The 10,456-nt window shown below is 49.3% G+C and overlaps 1 long non-coding RNA gene across 1 annotated transcript; it reads left to right on the top strand.

The window, feature by feature from the left end:
- Nucleotides 1-6,062: 6,062 nt before the first annotated feature.
- On the top strand, nt 6,063-10,144 carry LOC140741632 (uncharacterized). Its single transcript, XR_012102106.1, has 3 exons — nt 6,063-6,184; nt 9,022-9,150; nt 9,587-10,144. It is a non-coding gene; the product is annotated as an uncharacterized lncRNA (long non-coding RNA).
- The last annotated feature ends 312 nt before the right edge of the window (nt 10,145-10,456 follow it).

Raw genomic sequence — 10,456 nt, 5'->3', positions numbered from 1 at the left:
AATAATAATCTCTAAGAGAAGGTAGGCCCCATTCCCCTTTTCCTTTGCTAATTGCAAGTTTTGAGATGAACTCTAGGCCTTTTACCTTGCCAAATATACCTTGATAACATCTTCTTCCATTCATTGAATTGATTTTGGTTAATCTCTATTGGTAGGGTCTGAAAGAGATATAGTAGTCTGGGCAGTATATTCATTTTAATAGACTCAATCCTTGAACTGAAACTAAAAAAAAGAATTAGATTCCATCTTGTTATATCTTCCTTAATTTTTATATATAGGCTGATAATTGCATTCTGTTAATTTTGCCAAATCTTTTGGCGTAATGATGCCCAAATATTTGAAAAACTTTGTGTGCCATGCCCAGGGATTTCTACTTTCAATTTCTCTTGGTGGACTATAGTTATATGAAATTAGTTGGGTTTTATCTATGTTGATCTTGTATCCTGATAATTGGCCATATTGTTCAAAGGATTGCATCAATTTAGGTAAAGAGTATGTTGGTTGCCCTAGGTAGATAAAAATGTCATCCGTGTAACAGGTCCCTTTCACAGTAATTCCCCTGATATCTTCATTTTGTCTGATGTATTGAGCTAATCGTGCCAGATATAATGAGAAGAGTAGCGGTGACCATGCACAACCCTGTCTCGAGCCCCTTTCTATGGTAAAACTATTTGATAAATATCTGTTGATTTTAATCCTAGCAGTAGGATTGTCATATAGTAGGTGACCCCGTTTCACAGCGACAGAGGAGACATAACTAAACAGTACTGTTAAAAGTCTGTTGCGTCGCCTTTTTCCGAGCTCTGTGCCTCAGCCAACAGCAAGCTCGCTGCTTCCGATCTACCTTCTTCTCCTGCGACATGTCAGTCGGCAGCTGCGGCACCCGGCCTTACATCAGCCCGCCTGCAGAGCCACGAAACTCCGGCACCCTGAAGGCGCGCCAGCCTTCCAGGCCGCGTCTTTGGGACATCGAAAAGCGGCCGGCCGTGACGGCCCCGAGAGCGGGTCCCATTCCCGCAAAGAACCGAAGTCAACGTGTAACTCCGGGTCAGGGTCTTCAAAAGAACCCTGAAAGAGGGGGGGGGGGGAAAGAGATATGGAAGACACACAAAAAGTTGTTTTCGAAGGGGTCGCCGTTTAGTGCCATCATCTCTAAGCTCCGCCCTCTTAACACGCCTTGATGACAAACTTACTTTGAACTTTAGGCTTTGATTTTGAATGCGTGGGGTAAAGACAAATGCGAAGGCGTCAGGAGTTCGGTGGCAAAGAGGTGGGGGATCGCAGAGTACATAATCTTGGATTTTTATGGACTACCTTGTGGGAATATTTGAGGGAGATGTTATACACACGCTGTTCTATTGGATGACAACTATTGATGCAGACATTGAGGGTTTGGAATCGTTACCGCCCCGGCCATTGCTTCACACTGAAGAATACTAAGTCACTAGCCCCTCACACCGGGGAGAAGCAGAGGACTTTGTCAGAGTTGCCCTCGCTTCAATTTGCACGCGGAAGGAAGACTTCCGGCGCAGGCTGGGAAACATGTTTGAAATTCACCAGAGTCAAATAGCAGGCACAGGCAGCAGAGAAACAGGCCCATGGGCCTATCAAAGGCTTCCCTGACCCGGTGGAAAGGCCAGTAATATACACGGAGGGGCACTCGCACTCCCGTGCCTCTGGCGCGCTTGTTCATTCCGGATAATGGAATTGATGGGTTTGGGAGGATCTGTTGAAAAGACTTTTTTTTTGGGTGGTGGTGGGGGGGGGGGGGTGCAGTGGAATTAATGCAGTTTATTTTTGGTGCTTAGTGTAGGAGTCGTGAAATGCTGCTCTATCGACCGGATCCCTGAGAGGGGGAGCGCGGAGTAGACGAAGGCGAGGGGGAGATAGAAAAAGGGGAAGGAGAGAGAGGGGAGGGGAGAGCGGGGGAGGTGGAGAAAAGGAGAGGGAGTGGGAGAGAGATTGGGCGATTTAGTGGAATGGAAGAGGGAGGGGGAGGGAAAGCAGGGACAGTGGGGTAGGGGGAGTAGGAGAGGGAGTGGGGTGGAAGACAGAGATGGGTAGAGAGAGTGCAGAGGGGAAAAGAGAGGGAGAGGGGAGGGGGAGAGAGGGGAGAGGAGAAGAGGTTGTAGGAGAGGAAGTGGGAGATGGGCTGGGAGACAAAGTGGGAGAGGGAGATGGGAGGGAAAACGGGGAGAGAGGGGTTGGGGAGGGGGAAAGGAGGAGAAAGGGAAGGAGTGCGAGATGGGTAGAGAGAGGGGAAGTGGGGGAGGGGAAGAGAGCCAGAGAGGGAGAGGGGAGAGGAGGGCGGGAGATGGGAGAGCGGGGAGAGGAGGAGAGCTTGTAGGAGTGAGTTGGAGAGAGAGTGTGAGGGAGAGAGAAAGAGGGGAGAGGAGAAGGAGAGTTAGAGGGAGCGGGAGGTGGAGAGAGATGGGTAGAGAGGGGGAGAGGAGGGAGAGAGAAAAGTGGGGAGGGAAAGGGAGGAGAGAAGGAGTGGGCTATTTGCTCAGGGTCATTGTTTTCTTCCAATGTATTGTGCACCAAGCAAATAAAGTAGTCAATTCCTATGAGAGAGGGAGAGCGAGGTTGGTACAGAAGAGTGGGAGGGGGGGGGGGGAGAGGGAGTGGGAGGCGGGTGAGGGAAAAGGATTGGGAGAGAGAGAGGGTGCAAAATGGTGGGGGGATTGGGGTGGACAGAAAGTGACCGGACGAGGAGGAAGACTGGAGGCAGAGAAATAAAAGACAGAACAAAGGAAGGGTTGAAATATTCAAACGGTCGTCTTTGTAGCGTAATTGCCAGTTGTAATACTGTATAATTCTCAACAATAGTAGAAGCGACTGTTCAAAGTGTGGCGGAATATTCAATACACAAATGCAGTCCATTCCCATGGCCATACAAAAAAGGACAACATTAGGCCCACCCAGATTACAGTTCCTCACAGAACGAACCCCACCCAGTGTTATCCCGCGGCAAAACGGTCACAAATCCCAAATCCCTGTCACAGCTCACGCACCAACGGCGCCCGATTAACCTACGCAACGCTGATATTTATGGGCTGCGGGAAGAACGATGAAACGCCCTGGGGTGTCATACACGGTGAGCGCTCTTCTGCCCCTCTCTCCCATTCCCCGCGCTCTCCCTCCCTCCTTCCCCTCTTCCCATCTTTCTCACCCCTGCTCCCCCTCTCTCCCCCTCCCTCGCTCTCTCCCTCTCTTCCCCCTCACCCCTCCTCACCCTTCCCATCTCCCTCTCCCTAGATAGATAGATACTTTATTCATCCCCATGGGGAAATTCAACTTTTTTTCCAATGTCCCATACACTTGCTGTATGTAATTAGTTTTGCTACAGCAAGTGTATGGGACATTGGAAAAAAAGTTGAATTTCCCCATGGGGATGAATAAAGTATCTATCTATCTATCTATCTATCTATCTATCCTCTCCCCTCCCCGCACTTAGATAGATAGATAGATACTTTATTCATCCCCATGGGGAAATTCAACTTTTTTTCCAATGTCCCATACACTTGTTGTAGCAAAACTAATTACATACAATACTTAACTCAGTAAAAAAAATATGATATGCATCTAAATCACTGTCTCAAAAAGCATTAATAATAGCTTTTTAAAAGTTCTTAAATCCTGGCGGTAGAATTGTAAAGCCTAATGGCATTGGGGAGTATTGACCTCTTCATCCTGTCTGAGGAGCATTGCATCGATAGTAACTTGTCACTGAAACTGCTTCTCTGTCTCTGGATGGTGCTATGTAGAGGATGTTCAGCGCTATCCATAATTGACCGTAGCCTACTCAGCACCCTTCGCTCAGCTACCGATGTTAAACTCTCCAGTACTTTGCCCACGACAGAGCCCGCCTTCCTTACTAGCTTATTAAGACGTGAGGCGTCCCTCTTCTTAATGCTTCCTCCCCAACACGCCACCACAAAGAAGAGGGCGCTCTCCACAACTGACCTATAGAACATCTTCAGCATCTCACTACAGACATTGAATGACGCCAACCTTCTTAGGAAGTACAGTCGACTCTGTGCCTTCCTGCACAAGGCATCTGTGTTGGCAGTCCAGTCTAGCTTCTCGTCTAACTGTACTCCCAGATACTTGTAGGTCTTAACTTGCTCCACACATTCTCCATTAATGATCACTGGCTCCATATGAGGCCTAGGTCTCCTAAAGTCCACCACCATCTCCTTGGTCTTGGTGATATTGAGACGCAGGTAGTTTGAGTTGCACCATATCACAAAGTCCTGTATCCCTTCTCTCCCCCTCTCACCCCTCCCCTTTCCATCTCCCTCTCTCTCCTGCTCCACTCCCCCTCCTCTCCCCCTTTCTCTACCAATCTCCCTCTCTCACTCCCTCGGTGACAGGGGATTACTGTGCGTCCACAGTACCGGCCTAAAATCGGCTTACTGACCGCGCCCATGTCACAGACGCTGACTCTGACCCGATTCCCTGACGCTAGCGTTGGCCGTGACCGGCATCCCTGCCCCGGGAGCTTGACCCCGAATATGATGTGGGTTACTGACGATGTAACCAGTGTCCCCGGCACCGACCCTGACTGTGGGCGGGTCACTGACACGGCCTCCCACAGTAATTAAAATTCCTGGCACTGATCCCGAGAGTAACCCGGATTCCTGACTCTGGCAAGACGGCTCCCTGATATTGGAGCTGACTCTGACAAGGGTTCGTTGCACTGGCCCTGACCTTGACTCGATACCTAAACACTAACCCCAACTATGAGAGTCGCACCGAATCTGATCGCAGTGACTAGGCTCCGTCTGCATTTCCTGAGAGCTAGGCGTTTCTACCAGTCGCACTGTATCGGTCACGCCCTCTTCCCCCTTGTCCATTCGCTGTTGAGGTGCGGCGGGGATGGGTGGAGGAGGGGCTGTACGTCCGGTTAAAGGAGTCTTTCGTCCGGCGGTGAAAAGAAAACCGGCATTCAGGGTGAGCAGCAAAGAGGAGAGGGAGATGGATCAGTTACCGGTTATAGGCGCAGTGACTGAAGTTTTGGGGTCGCTGTTGAACTGGTTGTGGGGGGGCCAGGCACCGTCAGGGGAGACTGTGGAACAGGAGCAGCGCTTTACGCCACGTTCGCTGAAAACAAGAGAGTTGATTGAGTTGCTGGACAAAGTGGTGCGGTGCCTTGAGGGGACGAATAATAGTGACGTAAAGAAGGTGGCGGAGAAGTTGAGGGATCTGAAGAAGGAGATAGCCTCGGGAAATCCAGCGACGTTGAAGCTGTTGGATGATTTTGAAAGGCAGGCGGAGGAAATCATGAGGATTGTAAACCTCGACTGAAATCGAAACCGGGAGGAGTGGGTAGAGAGAGTGTGTGTGTGTGTGTGTGTGTGTGTGTGTGTGTGTGTGTGTGTGTGTGTGTGTGTGTGTGTGTGTGTGTGTGTGTGTGTGTGAGTGTGTGTGTGTGTGAGTGTGTGTGTGTGTGAGTGTGAGTGTGTGTGTGTATGTGTGTGAGTGTGTGTGTCTGTGTGTCTGTGTGTCTGTGTGTGTGTGTGTGTGTGAGTGTGTGTGTGTGTATGTGTGTGAGTGTGTGTGTGTGTCTGTGTGTGTGAGTGTGTGTGTGTGAGTGTGTGTGTCTGTGTGTGTGTGTGAGTGTGTGTGTCTGTGTCTGTGTGTCTGTGTGTGTGAGTTTGTGTGTGTGTGTGAGTGTGTGTGAGTGTGTGTGTCTGTGTCTGTATGTGTGTGAGTGTGTGTGTGTGTGTGTCTGTTTGTGTGAGTGTGTGTGTGTGTCTGTGTGTGTGTGTGTGAGTGTGTGTGTCTGTGTGTGTGCGTGTGCGTGTGTGTGGGGGGAGTTGAGGGGTGCTGGAGTAGAGATATAGGGACATGGGGTTGGAAGGGAAGGGGGGATAGGGGTTAGATGGATAGAGCCGCGAACCCACCGGGGTGGTGGGATACGGGAAGGAAGAGAACGGAATGGCAGACATAAGGGACGGGTATGGAGGGGGAAGGGGACGGGTGTGCCAAGAGGATTGCGGCTGGTGATCTGCGGGAGAGAAGCGGTGTGTGATGGTGACAGGGATCGTGATGGGAAGGGTATAAGTCGAGGGTGCTGCCGGCTGTGTGTTAAAGGAGCTGTAATGGAAATCTTGATGAAGACGAGAGCTGAAAGAAAGTCGCAGCATCGGAAAGACCCAGGATGTGCGCAGACGAGAAGGTGGGTGAGATGCAGATGATTTAACGAGAGGGACGGGGAGAGTACATGGGCGATCGAGGCTGGTGGTGTGCGGTAGGTGAGAAATGCTGTGTAATGGTGACAGGGTTAGTGGGTGGAGAGGGTATAGCTAAGGGGGACAGTCGAGGGTGCTGTCGGCTGCGATGGCGCGTGCGACAGGGATCTCGTCGGAAAGACAGTCGGAGTACTGCGGATTTCCAGCGCGTGCGCAAATGAGGTGGTGTGTGAGGAGATGCTGATGATTTAGAGAGAGTAACGGGGATGCCACGTGGAGAGACTGAGGATTGGCGAGAGAGAGAGAGAGAGGTTGGGGCTAAAAAACAATGGGAGGCGAGGAGGGGTTGGAGGTAAGAGGAAGAGGGTGGCTGAATGGTGGAGTGGTGTGGAGATGGGAGGCAGCCAATCAAGAACCTTCTGTAAATCTTCACTGTCTATAACAATGTTTATTTTAATATCATTTGGAAACATACAAGTCATGTTGTGTACAAACTCCTCAAATCATTGACATAGATAACAAGTAATAATAGGACTAGCGTCTAGACCAAGGAAACGCCACGTCACTGGTCTCGATTCTGAGAACAAACTTCCGCCGTCACCCTCTGCGTCCAGCTATCAAACTAATGATGTATCCAATTAGCCAGCTCTCCCTCCATCCCATGTAAACTAAATTCCCATAGCACACTGCCAAGTGGAAACATCAAATTCCTTACTGAAGTCGTTCCAGGCCACATCGACCAGCCCACACTCATCGAACTTCCTGATTGTTCTTCAAAAAAAAAAGCTCAGTCATATTGTTGAGAAATGATCTCTCTTGAAAAAGACTTACTAATTATGCGTCATTAACGTAGTTTCCGTAATCACTACATGGAAATCCCAATGGAAGAGTGTGTGAAGCTTGGGCTCTTAGTAGTGATTGAGACAAAACATATGGCAGACGTTTCTGTCGGCATCACGTTGCATCTAGTGATCACAGTGACACTGGGTTCAAAGTAAACGATAAGTCTGCTCTGCGGGAATGAGTTTCTGAGTTGGATATCGGCCAATTCTGATGTTATCAGCACGGGTCTGGCAAGTGTGGAATGAGTCAAGCTGCTTCTGAGAAAGGTGTCCTTGGTAAGTGGAAGGGCTTAAAGTGAATTTTAGACAGTACAAAACTTTCAAAGGTAAAGAGAGCACGTTTAGGCAAGCTTGGTTTTCAAGAGCGATTGAAGCTCTGGATAAGAGAAAAAGGGGGTGCACCGGAAATAAAGTCACGTCAGAACAAGTGAGGTTCTTATGAAGAGATGCAAGCCAATACTTTCCCAGATAAATCAAGTGGGCCGAAAGGAAGGTGGAGGCTGCCGGAGCCGACAAGCTGAGGGGGAATCCTAAGCGATCTACAGATATTTTAAGAGCAAAAGGATAGCAAGGGGCAAAATGGGTCATCTGGTACATTGGATTGGTTATCCACATGTGGAACCAAAAGAGATGGGGAACTGCATTCTTTTTTTTGATGTAGAATCAAAAATGTAGAAGTGAAGCAGAACAACGGCAAGGTCATGCACCCTATACAGATTACAGACGAGGAGCTCCTTGTTGTCTTGGGGCAAATCAGGGTGGACAAATCTCCAGAGACTGACAGAAGTTCCCTCGAAACCAGTGAGGGACAATTGCAGAAATTGCAGGCAACTCGCGGAGATCTTTAAATCATCCATAGCGGCAGATAATGTGCCGGAGGGTTGCAGGAGAGCCAATGTTATTCCGCTGTTTAAGAAAGGCTCTAAAAATAAACCAGGAAATTACAGGCCCGTGAGCCTGACATCAATAGTGGGAAAGTTATTGTAAGGTATCCCAAGAGACCGAATATATGAGTATTTGGATAGACAGGCACAGATTAGGAAGTCGTGCGTGGTAGGTCGTGTCTCACCAGTTTTTTTTCGAGGAGGTTACCAGGAAAGACCAAGAAGGCAGTGTAGTGGATGTTGTCTACATGGACTTCAGCAAGGCATTTGAAAATGCCCCGCATGGGAGGTTGGTCAGGAAGGTTCAGTGACTAGTGATGTACCGCAGGGACCCGAGCTTGACCCGTTGTTTGTCATTTACGTCAACGACTTGGCTGATAATGTGGTTAACTGGATTAGCAAATTTGCAGCTGACACCGAAATGGGGTGCAGTGTACAGCGAGGTAGACTGCCAAAGATCTGGACCAGCTGGAAAAGTGGGCAGAAGGAATTTACTATAGACAATTATGAGGTGTTGCACCTCGTTGGGACAAACCAAGGTAGGTTTTACACAGTGAACGGTAGTTCAATGACGAGTGCAGTAGAATCGGAAATCTGTCAATACAGTTCCATAATTTATTAAAAGTGGAGTCACTGGTAAATAGGGTCATATGTAAAGCTCTTGGCAAATTCGCTTTCATAAATTTGGTTTGAAACTTCCCTAGTCGCACCTGCCAGCTGGGATACAGAAACACTTCAGTTCAGGCGCAACACGTCCATCTGGAGCACGCCTCTTATTACCCAGAAAAAGAAAATATCCCTGATCATTGTGTTTACGCGGTGCATTGGAGATTAACAGGGGACGATACACACAGGATGTTCCTGCTCCAGGAGCCGGCCTCTCCATGACCACTCATCACTGTTTGTAAACTTAACTCATGCGACATCATTTACTGTCCGGAGGGTGACTAGGGTGGGGTTGGCGGAAGACCGACGGAACACTACTCGGCCAGTCAGTGGGGAGCCTGGGAGGTGGACTCAGGCGGGAAACACTGGAGGGATCTGTTACTTTGTTTGCTGGGTGATGAGATTCTGATTGACATATGTGTTGTCCAGTAGGGTCGCAGCAGGGGTCTATGGCCCGGACTGAGCCAAACGAGTTCAGCACCGCCCGCTGAAATGTACCGTGCGCCGGGGCAAGGAACCGAAGAAAGGACAACAGGAGGCTCGTTTCTTCCCGGCATAACGGTGAGACAGTGTGATTGTGGTACCGGGCTTGTGTCAATGGGCTGTAGTTCCGCTACTTTGGAATTCCCATAGTTGCCTTCTTCCCGTCAAACCCTTTTGTAACATGAGGACGTCTCTGAGAAAGCCCTCGAACTTCCCTGTCACGACCTGTTCAGCGATTCTGGGTTGCGAGCAATCCTTGTTAAGTCTATAATGAACCTGACCATGTGCCGCTCCCCTGTTGGAAATACAGCGACCAGAAGCGCCCTATACGTCTGGTATGTCCCAGAGACTCAGTCCTATTGTCCAAGGGTCCATTGGGCAAATTGGAGTGGGGTATGTGCGCATCATCCCCGTGTTCCCACACAACGCGGCACAGTTCTTGCTCTGTATCTCAAAGGGGGGAATTGTCGGTCTGAGCACAACTAATGGAGCCCGTCTTTGTTTCTTGTTCCAGTGAGCCCTGCATGAGAAGGCCAGTGATCACCTGACTCACTCACCCCCTCTGAAGAACCTGTTGCCCAGACCCAAGGTGAATTTTGCACCCGCTCTCTGCTTCTCCTCGGATTTGACCTGTGTCTTATCAATGAGAACGTCCCGAGACAGACGGAGCGCCAGAAACGATCTGAGACTCGCAACACACAGAAAATGCTACAGGAACATCACCCGGCAAGGCAGCGTCAATGGAGAAGAGTGAACGGTCGACGTTTCGTACCGAGACCCTACATGAGAACTGATTGTTATGGATTTGTAGCATCTGATGATTTTCTCGAGTATGTAAAACAGATCGAGGATATTTACAAGAGACTGTCCCGTGTGTGTGTGTGTGTGTGTGTGTGTGTGTGTGTGTGTGTGTGTGTGTGTGTGTGTGTGTGTGTGTGTGTGTGTGTGTGTGTGTGTGTGTGTGTATGATACTTATGATGCTTATCTAGATCACGGTGATTTGTTAGACCTCACACACCTTAATGTACCCTACACTGTCTGTTCACACTATTTGATGCTTCCCTGAAAGCAATAAAAGATCGCCTCCGCTGTACTGTGTCCCGTTTCAATATCTGAGCCCTACTCAATACCAATCATATCCGCACGGTGACAAAGTATCGAGGCGCAGTGTCCTGGGGAAGTATCAACTTGAGTTCCTCACTGTCGCCACTGTTGTTATTTCATGAGAAGAGGAAACCATTATAATACCGCTGTTAAATGGGCGTTTTCAAAAGTGTCTGCCTTTGAATGGCGCCGCATACATTCCCGTGTCCAGGTTCCACCCGGACTCTCACGTCGTGTCCGCGTGCCTGGTGACGGGGCTCAGTAGGTGATAGGAATAGAA

Source organism: Hemitrygon akajei, chromosome 18, assembly GCF_048418815.1.
Source record: "Hemitrygon akajei chromosome 18, sHemAka1.3, whole genome shotgun sequence".
Classification (NCBI taxonomy): domain Eukaryota; kingdom Metazoa; phylum Chordata; class Chondrichthyes; order Myliobatiformes; family Dasyatidae; genus Hemitrygon; species Hemitrygon akajei.
The sequence above is the reverse complement of the archived record's forward strand: the minus strand, read 5'-3'. Positions and strand labels throughout refer to the sequence as shown.